At 42.3% G+C, this 17,831-nt stretch overlaps 1 pseudogene; it reads left to right on the forward strand.

Moving 5' to 3' along the window:
* The window catches only part of LOC121539401, a 97,075-nt pseudogene extending 83,550 nt beyond the window's left edge, over positions 1-13,525 (forward strand).
* The last annotated feature ends 4,306 nt before the right edge of the window (positions 13,526-17,831 follow it).

Below are 17,831 nucleotides of genomic sequence, written 5' to 3' on the forward strand. Positions count from 1 at the left end.
CCTCTCACAGTCTCTGAAAGCCTTTGCATGGCAACTGCACGTACGTCCTGCGTCATGTGACCAGGGTAGTCAGAAAGAAGCTGGTAGTGACCAAGGAGTGGAGCGCCAACCTACCGTGTGAAAGGAATTTAATCAATGAGTAATTTTGGCAGTACTTTAACGATGTTTGTGCAAGTTTAGTAGGACATTGAACAAAATTGTGCAAGTCATCCTTGAGAAAATAACATCCAGAAAATTACACATCGATGTCAAATCAGTCTTGACATTGTGAGAAAATAAATTGAGAATTGCCACAGTTACAAATATATGTTATAATATTGTAATCTGCTGATATGATACCTATAACAGCTCAACTACAGTTTAGCCTAGCCAACCCCTTGGCCAAAGGACAGAAATGTGACATGAGCTGCTCATTGTGACTTAGCTGCTCACTCTGAGACAAACTCCAGGGAAGCGAGAAATTAGCAATCAAAGTGTGTTCCCCTGACCTTGCAGTACCTCTACCACCACCACACTCAACAGATTGCACTTGGCAGGGAAAGGCTGCACTCACTCCCTCCAAAGTGCCACACAGATGTAAATGCTGCCAGTGCAACAAAGCCTCTTTACTAATCGGCTCCTAGAACCAAAAGCACCGCAACCATCCATTTTACAAAAGTTTAGGAATGCTCTGATCTTCATCGTGTCCTCACAAGTCACCATCCCGGACATTTTCGTAAACTTTTTTTGCATCTGCCTGAGTTCACGATAATTTGTCTGCTGAGTCACCTACGAGGGAAGACCTAGAGTTGTGTTCGAATACCCATACTAACATTTTACATTTACATTTTAGTCATTTAGCAGACGCTCTTATCCAGAGCGACTTAGTTAGTGAGTGCATACATTTTCATACTGGCCCCCCGTGGGAAACGAACCCACAACCCTGGCGTTGCAAGTGCCATGCTCTACCAACTGAGCTACAGGGGACTAACATACTGTATACTACATACTTAATGAGTATATACTACAAACTATTAGTTCATTTTAGTATACAGTAAACGAATGGTATCCTTTCAGTTGAGTGTGCTAGCGCTTTGCCTGTCTACCGGAAGTTGATGCTGTTGCTATGCAACTTCTTGCTAGCTTGTTAGCATAACAAATTACTAGTAGTACGACATCCGGGAACTTTTGGCATACTAACTATATCCATACTATGACCAATAAGCATACTACATACTCAATTTACGTCACAAATAGTATGGTTAGTGCGTATTGGAACACAGCTTAGGTCTCTACTCTTGTCGCTCTACTTGGGTGGGCATTCAGTATGGCCATGCTAGAATTCCACGTATCCCTAATCTAGGGTCAAGGCAGGGTAGGGGTAATGTTAGCCCTAATTACCGTACTAATAGACACATGGATAGGAACGAGACCAGGGTGAAGTTATATGTAAGGTATGTTAAGGTTTTTTGTTAAATCTCCTTTGTGATCAGAGAACAGGATACAGTGCGTCCATGTTTTCTAGCATGACTCGATAGAGACAATCCTCGGCTTGACCCGCTTGTTGCTAACAGCTGCATCTCTGTCTGACATCTCATTCTGGTCTTGTCCTCTTCCCCCAGGAGGATGCCCAGTCTGCTGGAGTACCTGAGCTACAACTGTAACTTCATGGGCATCCTGGCCGGGCCCACCTGCTCCTACAACGACTACATGGCTTTCATCGAGGGCACGGCCTACCAGCCTCGCCACCTGGAGGCCAACGGAAAGGAGAACGGGAAGTACAAGCACACAGAGCCCTCGCCCAAGGTACCACACTGCCTGTCTCTCATTGTTAGAGCTCCCCCTACTGGTCAGGAGTAACTTGGTAGAATAAAATATAATTATTGGGTGATTCCTACGAAACTAGAACAAAGAAATACCATGATTTTGGGGGATCTCTGCTACGTTTAGTGTTATGATAGAATTTGTAAGCATTACCAACAGAGTGAATGTGAAAATGGATTTTAAAAAATGAGTCGAGAGCTTGGGACTATAAGGTTCTATCTCCAAAAATATGATTCTGAGATAATTGGCTTTAAAGTTCATTGGTTTGAATGATGTCAGCAATTTTTAAAAAATTGTATTCCAGGTTTCTTTCTGGATGAAAATGGTACTTAGGGGGTGGACGTAGCAGGGGCATGGCCATGGGCGTGGCCAATGGTGCAGTCACCGACCCAACATTTTAGAGGCCCTCCTGTTGGCTGCAGTGATAAAATGTAGCTGTTTTAAAGCTAATTTCTTGCATTTCTACACATTTTGCCATCAGGCTGAGAGAAAAATGTGCAGTTTCAAAGCAAATTTCCTGCAAATCTACACATCTTGCCATGGATTTGAGTGACTCAAACATTATTAAAAAATAAATGGGGGCCCCATCCCATGACAAAAATACTCCTGAATGCATCATTTGTGGAATTTTATTTTCTGCATACTTTATATCTGAAAAAGTTTTTCCATCCCCCCCAATGAGTTTATGTACTGCATACAAAATATTCAAACCCTTGACGTTTTCCACATTTTGTTACAGCCTTATTCTAAAATGGATTCAATAGTTTTTCCCCCTCATCAATCTACACAATACCCGATAATGACAAAGCAAAAACAGGTTTTTAGTAATGTTGGCAAAATATAAAACAACTGGAATATCACATTTACATAAGTATTCAGACCCTTTACTGAGTACTTTGTTGAAGCACCTTTGGCACCTTTGGCAGCGATTACAGCCTCAAGTTTTCTTGGGTATGATGCTACAAGGTTGGCACATCTGTATTTGGGGAGTTTCTCCCATTCTTCTCTGCAGATCCTCTCAAGCTCGGTCAGGTTGGATGGGGAGCACGCTCCGCAGCTATTTTCAGGTCTTTCCAGAGATTTTAGATCGGTTTCAAGTCCGGCTCTGGCTGGGCAACTCAAGGACATTCAGAGACTTGTCCCGAAGCCACTCCTGCGTTGTCTTGGCTGTGTGCTTAGGGTGGTTGTCCTGTTGGAAGGTGAACCTTCGCCCCAGTCTGAGGTCCTGACCGCTCTGGAGCAGGTTTTCAGATTTCTCTGTACTTTGCTCCGTTCATCTTTCCCTCGATCCTGACTAGTCTCACCAGTCCCTGAAAAACATCCCCACAGCATGATGCTGCCACCATCATGCTTCACCGTAGGGATGGTGCCAGGTTTCCTCCAGACGTAACGCTTGGCATTCAGGCCAACTAGTTCAATCTTGGTTTCATCAGACCAGAGAATCTTGTTTCTCATGGTCTGAAAGTCATTTAGGTGTCTTTTGGCACATAAAGGCCTGATTGGTGGAGTTCTGCAGAGATGGTTGTCCTTCTGGAAGGTTCTCCCATCTCCACAGAGTAACTTTGGAGCTCTGTCAGAGTGACCATCGGGTTCTTGGTCACCTCCCTGACCAATGCCCTTCTCCCCCGATTGCTCAGTTTGGCCGGGCGGCCAGCTCTAGGAAGAGTCTTGGTGGTTCCAAACTTCTTCCATTTAAGAATGATGGAGGCCACTGTGTTCTTGGGGACCTTCAATGCTGCAGACATTTTTTGGTACCCTTCCCCAGATATGTGCCTCGACACAATCCTGTCTCGGAGCTCTACGGACAATTCCTTTGACCTCATGGCTTGGGTTTTGCTCTGAAATGCACTGTCAACTGTGGGACATTATATAGACAAGTGTGGGCCTTATCAAATCATGTCCAATCAATTGAATTTACCACAGGTGGACTCCAATCAAGTTGTAGAAACATCTCAAGGATGGTCAACGGAAACAGGATGCACCTGAGCTCAGTTTCGAGTCTCATTGCAAAGGGTCTGAATACTTATGTAAATAAGGTATTTCTGTTTTTTATTATGGGGGTATTAATGAGAGAATTTAAAAATATATACAGTGGGGAGAACAAGTATTTGATACACTGCCAATTTTGCAGGTTTTCCTACTTACAAGGCATGTAGAGGTCTGTAATTTTTATCATAGGTACACTTCAACTGTGAGAGACAAAATGAGAAAAAAAAATCCAGAAAATCACATTGTATGATTTTTAAGTAATTAATTTGCATTTTATTGCATGACATACAGTGGGGGGGGGGAAAAAAGTATTTAGTCAGCCACCAATTGTGCAAGTTTTCCCACTTAAAAAGATGAGAGAGGCCTGTAATTTTCATCATAGGTACACGTCAACTATGACAGACAAAATGAGAAAAAAATTTCCAGAAAATCACATTGTAGGATTTTTTATGAATTTATTTGCAAATTATGGTGGAAAATAAGTATTTGGTCAATAACAAAAGTTTCTCAATACTTTGTTATATACCCTTTGTTGGCAATGACACAGGTCAAACGTTTTCTGTAAGTCTTCACAAGGTTTTCACACACTGTTGCTGGTATTTTGGCCCATTCCTCCATGCAGATCTCCTCTAGAGCAGTGATGTTTTGGGGCTGTCGCTGGGCAACACGGACTTTCAACTCCCTCCAAAGATTTTCTATGGGGTTGAGATCTGGAGACTGGCTAGGCCACTCCAGGACCTTGGAAATGCTTCTTACGAAGCCACTCCTTCGTTGCCCGGGCGGTGTGTTTGGGATCATTGTCATGCTGAAAGACCCAGCCACGTTTCATCTTCAATGCCCTTGCTGATGGAAGGAGGTTTTCACTCAAAATCTCACGATACATGGCCCCATTCATTCTTTCCTTTACACGGATCAGTCGTCCTGGTCCCTTTGCAGAAAAACAGCCCCAAAGCATGATGTTTCCACCCCCATGCTTCACAGTAGGTATGGTGTTCTTTGGATGCAACTCAGCATTCTTTGTCCTCCAAACACGACGAGTTGAGTTTTTACCAAAAAGTTATATTTTGGTTTCATCTGACCATATGACATTCTCCCAATCCTCTTCTGGATCATCCAAATGCACTCCAGCAAACTTCAGACGGGCCTGAACATGTACTGGCTTAAGCAGGGGGACACGTCTGGCACTGCAGGATTTGAGTCCCTGGTGGCGTAGTGTGTTACTGATGGTAGGCTTTGTTACTTTGGTCCCAGCTCTCTGCAGGTCATTCACTAGGTCCCCCGTGTGGTTCTGGGATTTTGCTCACCGTTCTTGTGATCATTTTGACCCCACGGGGTGAGATCTTGCGTGGAGCCCCAGATCGAGGGAGATTATCAGTGGTCTTAGATGTCTTCCATTTCCTAATAATTGCTCCCACACTTGATTTCTTCAAACCAAGCTGCTTACCTATTGCAGATTCAGTCTTCCCAGCCTGGTGCAGGTCTACAATTTTGTTTCTGGTGTCCTTTGACAGCTCTTTGGTCTTGGCCATAGTGGAGTTTGGAGTGTGACTGTTTGAGGTTGTGGACAGGTGTCTTTTATACTGATAACAAGTTCAAACAGGTGCCATTAATACAGGTAACGAGTGGAGGACAGAGGAGCCTCTTAAAGAAGAAGTTACAGGTCTGTGAGAGCCAGAAATCTTGCTTGTTTGTAGGTGACCAAATACTTATTTTCCACCATAATTTGCAAATAAATTCATAAAAAATCCTACAATATGATTTTCTGGATTTTTTTTCCTCAATTTGTCTGTCATAGTTGACGTGTACCTATGATGAAAATTACAGGCCTCTCTCATCTTTTTAAGTGGGAGAACTTGCACAATTGGTGGCTGACTAAATACTTTTTTTCCCCCACTGTAAGTATTTGATCACCTACCAACCAGTAAGATTTCCGGCTCTCACAGACCTGTTAGTTTTTCTTTAAGAAGCCCTCCTGTTCTCCACTCATTACCTGTATTAACTGCACCTGTTTGAACTCGTTACCTGTATAAAAGACACCTGTCCACACACTCAATCAAACAGACTCCAACCTCTCCACAATGGCCAAGACCAGAGAGCTGTGTAAGGACATCAGGGATAAAATTGTAGACCTGCACAAGGCTGGGATGGGCTACAGGCCAATAGGCAAGCAGCTTGTTGAGAAGGCAACAACTGTTGGCGCAAATATTAGAAAATGGAAGAAGTTCAAGATGACGGTCAATCACCTTCGGTCTGGGGCTCCATGCAAGATCTCACCTTGTGGGGCATCAATGATCATGAGGAAGGTGAGGGATCAGCCCAGAACTACACGGCAGGACCTGGTCAATGACCTGAAGAGAGCTGGGACCACAGTCTCAAAGAAAACCATTAGTAACACACTACGCCGTCATAGATTAAAATCCTGCAGCGCACGCAAGGTCCCCCTGCTCAAGCCAGCGCATGTCCAGGCCCATCTGAAGTTTGCCAATGACCATCTGGATGATCCAGAGGAGGAATATGAGAAGGTCATGTGGTCTGATGAGACAAAAATAGAGCTTTTTTGGTCTAAACTCCACTCGCCGTGTTTGGAGGAAGAAGAAGGATGAGTACAACCCCAAGAACACCATCCCAACCGTGAAGCATGGAGGTGGAAACATCATTCTTTGGGGATGCTTTTCTGCAAAGGGGACAGGACGACTGCACCGTATTGAGGGGAGGATGGATGGGGCCATGTATCGCGAGATCTTGGCCAACAACCTCCTTCCCTCAGTAAGAGCATTGAAGATGGGTCGGGCTGGGTCTTCCAGCATGACAACGACCCGAAACACACAGCCAGGGGCAACTAAGGAGTGGGTCCGTAAGAAGCATCTCAAAGTCCTGCAGTGGCCTAGCCAGTCTCCAGACCTGAACCCAATAGAAAATCTTTGGAGGGAGCTGAAAGTCCTTATTGCCCAGCGACAGTCCCGAAACCTGAAGGATATGGAGAAGGTCTGTATGGAGGAGGGCCAAAATCCCTGCTGCAGTGTGTGCAAACCTGGTCAAGACCTACAGGAAATTTATGATCTCTGTAATTGCAAACAAAGGTTTCTGTACCAAATATTAAGTTCTGCTTTTCTGATGTATCAAATACTTATGTCATGCAATAAAATGCAAATTAATTACTTAAAAATCATACAATGTGATTTTCTGGATTTTTGATTCTGTCTCTCACAGTTGAAGTGTACCTATGATAAAAATTACAGACCTCTACATGCTTTGTAAGTAGGAAAACCTGCAAAATCGGCAGTGTATCAAATACTTGTTCTCCCCACTGTATATTTTAGAATAAGGGTGAAAAAGTCAAGGGGTCTGAATACTTTCCGAATGCACTGTATGTGTATGTATATATGTGTGTGTGTGTGTGTGTGTATATGCATGTATGTGTGTGTATATATGCATGTAAAGTACCAGTCAAACGTTTGGACACACCTACTCATTCAAGGGTTTTTCTTTATTTTTTACTATTTTCTACATTGTAGAATAATAGTGAAGACATCAAAACTATGTAATAACACATATAGAATCATGTAGTAACCAAAAAAGTGTTAAACAAACGAAAATTATTTTCTATTTTAGATTCTTCAAATTAGCCACCCTTTGCCTTGATGATGGCTTTGCACACTCTTGGCATTCTCTCAACCAGCTTCACCTGGAATGCTTTTCCAACAGTCTTGAAGGAGTTCTCACATATGCTGAGCACTTGTTGGCTGCTTTTCCTTCACTCTGCTGTCCAACTCATCCCAAACCATCTCAATTGGGTTGAGGTCGGGTGATTGTGGAGGCCAGGTCATCTGATGCAGCACTCCATTACTCTCCTTGGTCAAATAGCCATTACACAGCCTGGAGGTATGTTGGGTCATTGTCCTGTTGAAAAAACAAATGATAGTCCCACTAACCACAAACCAGATGGGATGTCGTATCGCTGCAGAATGCTTTGGTAGCCATGCTGGTTAATTGTGCTTTGAATTCTAAATAAATCACCAACAGTGTCACCAGCGAAGCATCCCCACACCATCACACCTCCTCCTCCATACTTCACGGTGGGAACCACACATGCGGAGATCATCCGTTCACCTACTCTGCGTCTCACAAAGACACAGCGGTTGTAACCAAATATCTCAAATTTGGACTCATCAGACCAAAGAACAGATTTCCACCGGTCTAATGATTCACCCAGTCTCCTCTGAAAAGTTGATGTTGAGATGGGTCAGTTACTTGAACTCTGTGACGCATTTATTTCGGCTGCAATCTGAGCTGCAGTTAACTCTAATTAACTTATCCTCTGCAGCAGAGGTAACTCTGGGTCTTCCTTTCCTGTGGCGGTTCTCATGAGAGCGAGTTTCATCATAGCGCTTGATGGTTTTTGAGTCTGCACTTGAAGAAACTTTCAAAGTTCTTGAAATGTTCTGTATTGACTGACCTTCATGTCTTAAAGTAATGATGGACTGTCATTTCTCTTTGCTTATTTGAGCTGTTCTTGCCATAATATGGACTTGGTCTTTTACCAAATACGGCTATCTTCTGTATACCACCCCTACCTTGTCACAACACAACTGATTGGCTTAAACGCATTAAGAAGGAAATAAATTCCACAAATTAACTTTTAACAAGGCACACCTGTTAATTGAAATGCATTCCAGGTGACTACCTCATGAAGCTGGTTGAGAGAATGCCAAGAGTGTGCAAAGCTGTCATCAAGGCAAAGGGTGGCTACTTTGAAGAATCTCAAATAAAATATATTTTGATTTGTTTAAAACTTTTTTATTTACTACATGATTCCATATGTGTTATTTCATAGTTTTGATGTCTTCACTATTATTCTACAATGTAAAAAATAGTACAAATAAAGGAAAAACCCTGGAATGAGTAGGTGTGTCCAAACCTTTGACTGGTGTGTGTGTGTGTGTGTGTGTGTGTGTGTGTGTGTGTACTGTATAATTTATATCCCACTCCAGAGTTTGAGTGTGGAGTTGTTCTTGTGAGATACTGTTATGGCGAAAGTATTCAGTAAAGGGAAGGGACACAATACAAGCCCTGTTAAATATGGAGAGTGTTCTCAGACAGCCTAGCCTCACTAAAGAGTAATTTAAGGGAGTTGTAGGTTACTCTTTAACAGAGCTGCAGCCATGCTGTTTTTTTTGTCTCATCAAAACACAAAAGCTGCAACACAACACGTCCAATATTTACTGCTGTCAAAGATCTCCTGCTGTTGTACAAAAGGGCATAGGCCTATACATGTTTTTGAAGTTTCTTGCAAAACACAAAGCTAATATTTCTGACGCTAACTTGTCAAGCTCATGTAGTGGGTGAACCCGGTCATAAAAATCGGTTAACTTTTTTTGTTCTATCGACTTCAAGAGTTCACATCTTCACATATTGAACAAATTTGCAAAACTACAAACAGACTTTAGTCAATTAACTTTTGGTAACCCTAGCCTGCAGGTATAATGCATTATCTGGTGATAATGCTTCGTAAGACTCATAAACATGTACGACCTCCTTATAATGTATTTTAATCATCTCATATCTGTTTTGCCCCCTCACAGAATGACATTATCTCCAAACTGTGTACCTGTGCCGTCTCCCTGGCCATCTTCCTGTCCGTGTCTAAGTTCTGTCCTGTGGAGCGCTCCATCGACGACAAGTTCATCGCCTCTACCCCTTCATCCTCCAGGTCCTCTACCTGTACCTCTCCATGCTGGCCACCCGGCCCAAGTACTACTTCATTTGGACCCTGTGTGAGTGCACTTTAGTATTATTCATGTGACTAAATCTGAAGTTAAAAAAAAAAAAAACGTGAAGTATTTGGGATTTTTGAAGGCTGCTGTGGGAGAATAATGTGGGTGTTAGCCACTCCTTATAACAAATCAGGGTGATATTGGCTCTTCTAAACTCACATATAACAGTTGGGCTACTTGCAATGTGTTACACTGCCCTCTAGTGTCAAGGGGGAGAACTCACTATACCAGAGCCTCTGTTCATTCAGTTGTAGACCTACTATAGTCAAACAGAATGGTCTTGACAGTAATGGATGTTGTTATTCTGTCTTGGCCACTGACATTCTGCCTGGTAACCTTTGTTGTGTTTTCCCATTGGACAGCTGATGCCATAAACAACGCTGCAGGCTTTGGCTTCAATGGCTACAACAAAGATGGCACCCCAAGATGGGACTTGATATCCAACTTGAGAATACTGGACATTGAGGTTAGGCTCTGCCTTTTTTAAATTATTCACATTTTCACTAGTACTGTAGTAGTAGTGTATGCTATTATTATCTAGTTTGGCTACATTCACTACTAGAACAGCACCATCTCTCTCTTTCTAGTTTGCCACCAGTTTCAAGATGTTCCTCGACAACTGGAATATCCAGACAGCACTTTGGCTCAAAAGGTAAAATGCATCATAAACCAGATTACGCTGTACTATCTCACGACAGTAGTCGTGTAGATAGTACAATCTACATATAGATAAACTGTAGATATTATATCACAGATAGTAGGCCTATATATCAGTAGTCATGCTGATAGTATACTGAAAGTCTGCACTGGTCTGCCATTATCTCTGTACGGATAACACATAATCATCACAAGTTGGGATGCTAATGCTTTAGTTAGCATTAGCTAGTGTGCTAATGCTGCATCTGCGTCATGTGCACTCAGGCTGAGATGCTACTATTGTGATTAGCATTAGCGGGTATGCTAATACTTTAACTGTACCATGTCTGTTCTCTACAGGGTTTGCTATGAGCGCTGTCCCATCAACCCCACGGCGGCCACCTTCCTACTGTCGGCCATGTGGCACGGAGTGTACCCTGGGTACTACCTCACCTTCCTCACCGGCATCAGCATGACCATGGCAGCACGGGCAGTGAGTACACAGTCAACACAGCTGGTGTTACCGACCGGGAATCAAACCCGGGTTGTCTGCACACCTCAAAACTGCATTAGCCTTTTGCGCTAAAGCCTAGGTGTTTACTCTGCCAGCTAATGCAAGTCCTCAAGTTTCAGGCAAGGTTACAAAAGCACATCATTGATGTCTTTAGCTGGTGTTGCCCCATCTCATTCGTCAATGCATTTGTCACAGTCACCATTAGCTCTGGAGCAGACCTTACCTCTGATATAATAGAAGTGAGTTGGTGGACTAGGATGATATTTATGTGAAGACCGCAGAGAGCTGACATGGGGAGACTGAGCTGTGACCCTGTTCTGATTTAAACAGGAGGCTATAAAAAAACAGGGCTTGGGCACTGGCCGCTAGGATTTAAAGCACATACCCCTTGGCACAGCGGATGAGTGCGTGTGGGTTTGTGTGTGTGTGTGTGTGTGTGTGGGAGGGCGCAGTCTGCTTACACATGAACAATAGTGAGCAATGGTGTGTGTAGCAGTATGATAGAGACAGGGTAATGGACAGGGTGTGTAGCAGTATGATAGAGACAGGGTAATGGACAGGGTGTGTAGCAGTATGATAGAGACAGGGTAATGGACAGGGTGTGTAGCAGTATGATAGATACAGAGAGAGACAGGGCAATGGACAGGGGATCATCATTGTGACAGTAGGAGAGTCAGAGGACAGAGAGGCCCGTGGTAGACAGACGTTGTCCCTAGATGACCTCCACATCTCCTCGACACTCAGCTCCATTCTCCTCTCCATCACATCTAGGAATAACATAGTCATAAGCTGTCATGATAAAATATAACTAGATCGGGACTAGATGTTACGATTCCCTATCCGGAAGTATGCACTTTGCACTTGCACACTTTCCCTCATGGATTAATGAAAGCATTGGATTGGTGTCAGCACAGGCTGGTATGGGAGTTTCCATTTGTCATGTTTGTTAGACCAGTGCATTATTTTATAAACCACAAGGGGGAGTGAATGAGTGCAAACCTGGGTGAGAACGGTAGCAAATTGCACCGCAGCCATGATATCCTGAAAAGGAATTTCAGAAAGACAAAGCTCTATATTCATATTGATACTCTAAATGCATTCTAAATACAGGTCATGGGTGAGTTATGCAGTAATGATGGCCATCCAAGTTGATTGCTTCTGTTATTGTAGTATAAAGAACTGGGTCAGTCAACTTCTTGTAAGGAGTTAGTTTATAATGGATACAAGAGGCCATTTAAGTCTGAAAGCTGATTTTTGTTGACTTGTTAATGGGGTCGTAACTCTGATGGGCCCATCTTATATTCTCTAACCTCCATTGCATCTTCTCTGATTATTCAATACTTATTTTTACTTTCTGTATCTTAAAGTCAATGCAACATAATGTTTGTTATGTGATTTATTCACAATTTCTTCCTGTGGCTCACTTCCAGCTAAGACACAACATCAGACCCTATTTCCTGGGTTCAACGACACACAAGAGCATCTACGATGTCATCACGTGGGCGGGGACTCAGATCGTCATCTGCTACACGGTGGTGCCATTCGTCCTATTGGCCGTTGGGCCGTCCCTCAAGTTCTACAGGTGAGTGGCATTGCTGATATTCCACATGCTCTACCAGCTCTTTTGAAATGTAATACATATGTAAGAAGTTATGTTATATGTAACAATGTATATTCAAAACAGTGTAACTTTATTGATACTTGTGTAGACTACCAATGTGCGTGACTCATAATGTGTTGGGTCCTAGGAAACGTGGGAAGCACCACCATGTTCAAAACCCCTGTCATTCTTATTGTGATTTTTTTCTCCAAATGCCAGTTCAACAATGCAGGCCAATGATATGCCAATGAGTACGGCACAGACAGGGACACGGCAAATACAGGGACACGGCACAGAGAATAACCTCCGTTCCACGGCACAGAGAATAACCTCCGTTCCACTTTCTTTGTGGCCCCCCTCAGTGCCAAACTGTTAATGAGACCACTTAACGACTAGAAGACAGGGACGATTGATGGGGAGAAATAAAACGGGGCTATATGTGATCAGGGCACTCCAGTGAAATCGAAACAAATCTACAGTGTAATTTGGTGGAAGGTTGTTGTTATTTCTGCCAGGCTGAGAGGCGTATAAACCCCAGTCATTAAACAGGAGAGTTAGGGGCTGGCTGGCTGGCTGCTTGAATGGAAGGAGGGAGGGAGTGAGACCTAGTCCGAAACCATGAGGTGCCTTGAGGACATGGTCTTCTGTTTTAGGATTTAATGGTCCACTGTGCTGCTGACCTGTGTGGACTTTAATAATCCCATAATCACAAATACACTGACTGTAGGTACATAGCGGGCAGGATTTTCTTTCCCATTAGGATTAGGTAGAATAACTTGTCAGGACTAGTTCACCCATAATGAGTCCAAATAATTTGTATTCACAGTGACATTTTGTGAACTCTTCTGGAATCTTTATGCCACATAGAAAACTCTCCTTGGCATGCTCATTCGGGGGCTTAGGCCTGGATGGCGGTTATGTGACAAATGCATTTGTGAACATTGCTATACAGAGCAGATGACATCTTGATTGATTGATTGATTGATTGACTGATTGATTGATCCTCTCTCTCCAGGTCATGGCACTACTGTATCCACATAGCCTGCCTGCTGCTGGTGTTAGCCCCTTCCAGTGAAGCCCCGGCACCTCCGCATCAAGGAGGAGCAACAGCAGCAGAACACTCTACAGGTTGACCACAACAGCCACTCCATCACAGACAACAACTGCAACCAGAAACACAAAGCCACATGAGACCTGGGAGGAAGCCCCCCCCCCACACACACACACACACACCTCAGCGCTCAAACAACCGGCACAGAGAGAACAGAACTCTGCTCGAACACTGAGACAAAGTGTGGCGATTCTTTGAGACCACAAAGAACCAAAAAAAACTGACAGGAACACCGGCATAACAGACAATAACAAACACAGTTAAACAACAACAACCAACAACAACAACCCGTCAAACCTTCCAGTAGCAAGGAAAGACCGCCAAATCATGCTTTGGAGAAATGAGAAGAAACGTGAGGAATGGATAGAGAGAGTGGTATCCAAGGGTTACCAAATGGCTAGGATCTAATGAGCGATAATAATGACATTAGTGATGATGCAAACGGTGCAATGCTAATCGACAGAATACCGAAGACTCTGAAGTTGCCTTAAACCCTCTATGTACTGCTAGCAGGTTAGCGGCCAGGCTAGGTGCATATTCTGCAGGGTGAGAATGGTTGTGTTGAGGGGAGATCTTGTTGCATTGGGAAATGAAGCAGTTGTAGTAGGACCTCCGCCATGTAGAGGGCGCTATACAGGCTAGTCAGACATGTATCTAGAGGGTTTTTGTCCGAAAGGATGTAACCTCTACTAGAAAAAGAGGCGTGGTAGAAAAAGTGAGAGAAATATATGAAAGAAATATAACTTTTGTCTGATGCCAACTCCAAGCAGGCTGCCTTGTTTGATTACTGTCACTTTTGTTTGGTTTTTTTACCTGTTTTGTTTTTTTCATATCTGCTGCTTTTTTGGAATGATACTCCTTCTATAGAAATAAGGGTGCATTACAAAATGAGTGTATTCACGGTGACTGTTGATTTAGATTAATTGTTTTTAAGGGCTTTTTTGACATGGGGCTAATTTCCCTACTGTAACTGATTCCAAACTGTAGGTTTCCTCTAGGTTCAAATGTCTTGCCTTCCTCTGTAGCATCAGTTACAAGTTCAGTACTGTTAAAGTGGTTTGAAATCTACAACTATGCTTCTAGATTTACTTTATGAAAAGTTACTTAAATAAAAATCTCCCTCGATTAGTTTTTGAATCCATAGCCTCTAAATGAAATGCAACAAACTGTATTGTTACCATACTGTATGAGTAATCAGATATAGGATGTGATGATTAATATCACACTAACTGAAGCTAACTGTAAAGTAAATGATGTTTCTAGAGCTACACTGTAGTCCAAATGAAGCTGATTTAGATGTCTGAATTACCTTTCAGTAACACTAAAGGTTGGGCAATATGTGTTTGACGTTTAGGAAACCTACTGTATGTAATATTATTTGTACGTGTTTAACATAATTGGAATAATGGGAAACATAACATATTTCTTATGTTTCAAGTTTTGTTAGTCGTATGTACAGGATACACATGGTATACACCATCCAACGAAATGCTTACTTGCTTAATGCTTACTTAATTCTTATGCTCTAATCATGAAGCATAACTTCGTATGCTGCCTTGTTTTGTGACCCTCTTAATAAACAAAATAATATTTCAAGCCATATCCCAGACATAAGCCACAACCCAAGAGGTTCCATCATTACTGTAATGTGGGAACCACTGGTGTAGAGATACATCTGGTGGGCGAACCAACTCTTCCATGAGGGGTTGATAATTGTGGTCCAGAGGACAGCCCATGAGCATAGTCTACAAATGTTCTGGTTAAGGTTCCACAGTGCCTTGTTTCTGCAGAGGTATGGACAAGGGGTGTACTGGGGACGAGAAATCGGCCATGGAATTTCTAACACTCTTTGAGGCCCCCACATGGCCCATTTCTTTCCTTGAAACCCCCATTATTATCAAGATAATTATAATGTTGTGCAAGAAAAGCAAGTTAGACAGGCCCACTGGGCTAAAAATGGACCAGCCCGTCTGGCATTTGCCGGAAATGCCAGATGGCCAGTCGCCCCTGGGTCATGGAACATTCCATCTCATACAGTGCAGGCAGCCATTTAACATCTTTTTGACCATACAACATTTATTAGATGGTAAGGCTTGGCTTAGTGCCTTGTAGTACAGCCAAGATGGCAGCCAATGTGAACCAGTTTGGGGACTTTCTTTTGTGATAATGAGTAAACAACAATGCAGCAGATTCGGGTTTTCCAATGTAATCTTTCTTCATCTTGTTTTTTCTATCATGTGCATACTCCTGCCATAAATGTGAGTATTTATGTAATTTTTAGATGTTCCGCGTGGTCTATAAGTGTATTTGTAGCCAAGGTGTAATGCCTGATGAAAGGAAAGGGATGCTACCTTTACCAACATAGTTGATAATTGCTCTGCATGGCCACCCCAAACCTAGCTCTGGTCAACTAGACTGAACACTATACACGCAATTGTTTGTGCTAGCATTGTTGGTTTAACCAGGCTACCCCAAATCAACAATCAATGCAAACTGCTCCATATGTCCAAGTGCCAAGTCATAACTGGCCCATATACTGTATGTTGTCGCGTATGTGAAAACATAATGGTTATTTTTGTGTCAAGAAAGAAGAAACTTAATGAAAGATTTGTATAAGTCCTTTGAAAAAAGCGGATTTATGTTGTCAAATAACGAAATTATTTTTCAAACACTAATGCAGAGATTTACAACCAGAAGTCTTCTCCTCGCCTTCTTTTGCACTTTTGATATGAATGTTGAGTGTGCAAGTGCTAACTGCACGGGGAAGTTGCCAGGAAGAAGGCAAAAAAGGGATGGGGATTCACAGCGAGGATAGAAATATTTTATCCACATGGGATCATTGGATAGAGATGTGTTAGGGTGCATCCCAATAGTCCTCGTGGCTTCCATTCCTTGCCTCGGTCCCTTCAGCCTCACCTAGTCTGAAAATATAGGCCTGGCGAAATCTATGGTAGATCACTACCATGGCTACCAGCCAAGCTTTCACAAATCCAGTTATTTTTAAATGGAGAAGAAAGAACATGAAGCCACTTTGGACTATTGGGCGACACCATAAAGTGTGTGTATCTGACTCTGACCCTCTAGGTTTCTGAAAGAAGCGCTTGGAAAAGGACCAGGTTCACGAGCATTAAGTCACTGGCCTGCACCTAATCACAAGCACAGTGGAAATGAAAAAGCATCTGGGTCTAAGAGATCCCTCTCATTTCCCAACCTAAAACAAAGAAAGAATCCTCGCTATATTTCTTGTGTGAAAGGGAAGTTCTGTATATCACTTTATTAAACATTAAGCATTTGTTTTGAAAGTCATGTATATGGTAAAATGCAGAGTATTGAAATGCATAGGGAAGGCGATTAAGCCTTATCCCTCCATTTGCCATCATCATCAGTGGACAGGGCCACAGGACTGCTAATAATACTAATGTATCCCTGTCAGTCAACATGGCTACTGGAGTGCTATATCAGTTTTTGATCATGTTTGGAATGTTTCCACCAAGTCCTCTCCCAGGCATTAGCTATTATTATTCAGTAGATTGTATAATGCAAATGACTCTTATTTTAAGAATCCAGACATTGGGATATGTTGATCAAATCAAATTGTATTTGTCACATGCTTCATAGACAACAGGTGTAGATTAACAGTGAAATGCTTACTTACCAGGTCCTTTTCCAACAATGCGGAGTTAAAGATTTAGAAAAATATATATAATAATAGATAGTGACACAAAGGAATAAATAAATGCCCATTGAATAATTAATTGTATTATTATTTTTTACAATAATGCCTTTCTGTGCATCTTTTTACTGTGAGTGACCTTTCAACCCTTGCGTTTACACTGCTTGCTTTCCAGTTTGTGCTAGCGTCCTTAAAGTTACAGTTTATTTGGATTAAGTTTATTGATAAGTGGAGGATCTTTCCTAATCTACTGTACACTGACCTGGTTTTGAATAGGTTGAGGAATATTCAGTCTTGTATTCTGCCATTTATGCTTGTTTTTTTTGTTGCTTTAGTTCACTTTCAATGCCAGAATTTGCCTTCCCTGAATTCAACTGAGTGTTCTTTAGGCTATCTATGTTTAAATAAAGTATCATTTTTAATAAGTGGCTGTTTTTATTTATGTATTATTCATGAAAACGTGGGAGGTGTCAAGTTGGTCACTTTGTCAACACTGTGAAGCTTTCTTGTAAGAAATGCTTTTTTTGTAACAGTCTGTGGCTGTTGGGACATAGGCCTATGTATTTTTGTTTCATCTAAATGTTTCAGTTATATTCTTGACTGTGTTGGTGGTGTATGTTTCTTGGCAGTAGCCTACTGATTAAAGCAAATGATTATATACGTTTCGTGGTCACTTTTTTTAGTGGTTCATAGTGGTTATGCAATGTAATGTAGGGATTTCAATTAACTAC

The sequence above is a fragment of the Coregonus clupeaformis genome, unplaced genomic scaffold (genome assembly GCF_020615455.1).
Source record: "Coregonus clupeaformis isolate EN_2021a unplaced genomic scaffold, ASM2061545v1 scaf0137, whole genome shotgun sequence".
Classification (NCBI taxonomy): domain Eukaryota; kingdom Metazoa; phylum Chordata; class Actinopteri; order Salmoniformes; family Salmonidae; genus Coregonus; species Coregonus clupeaformis.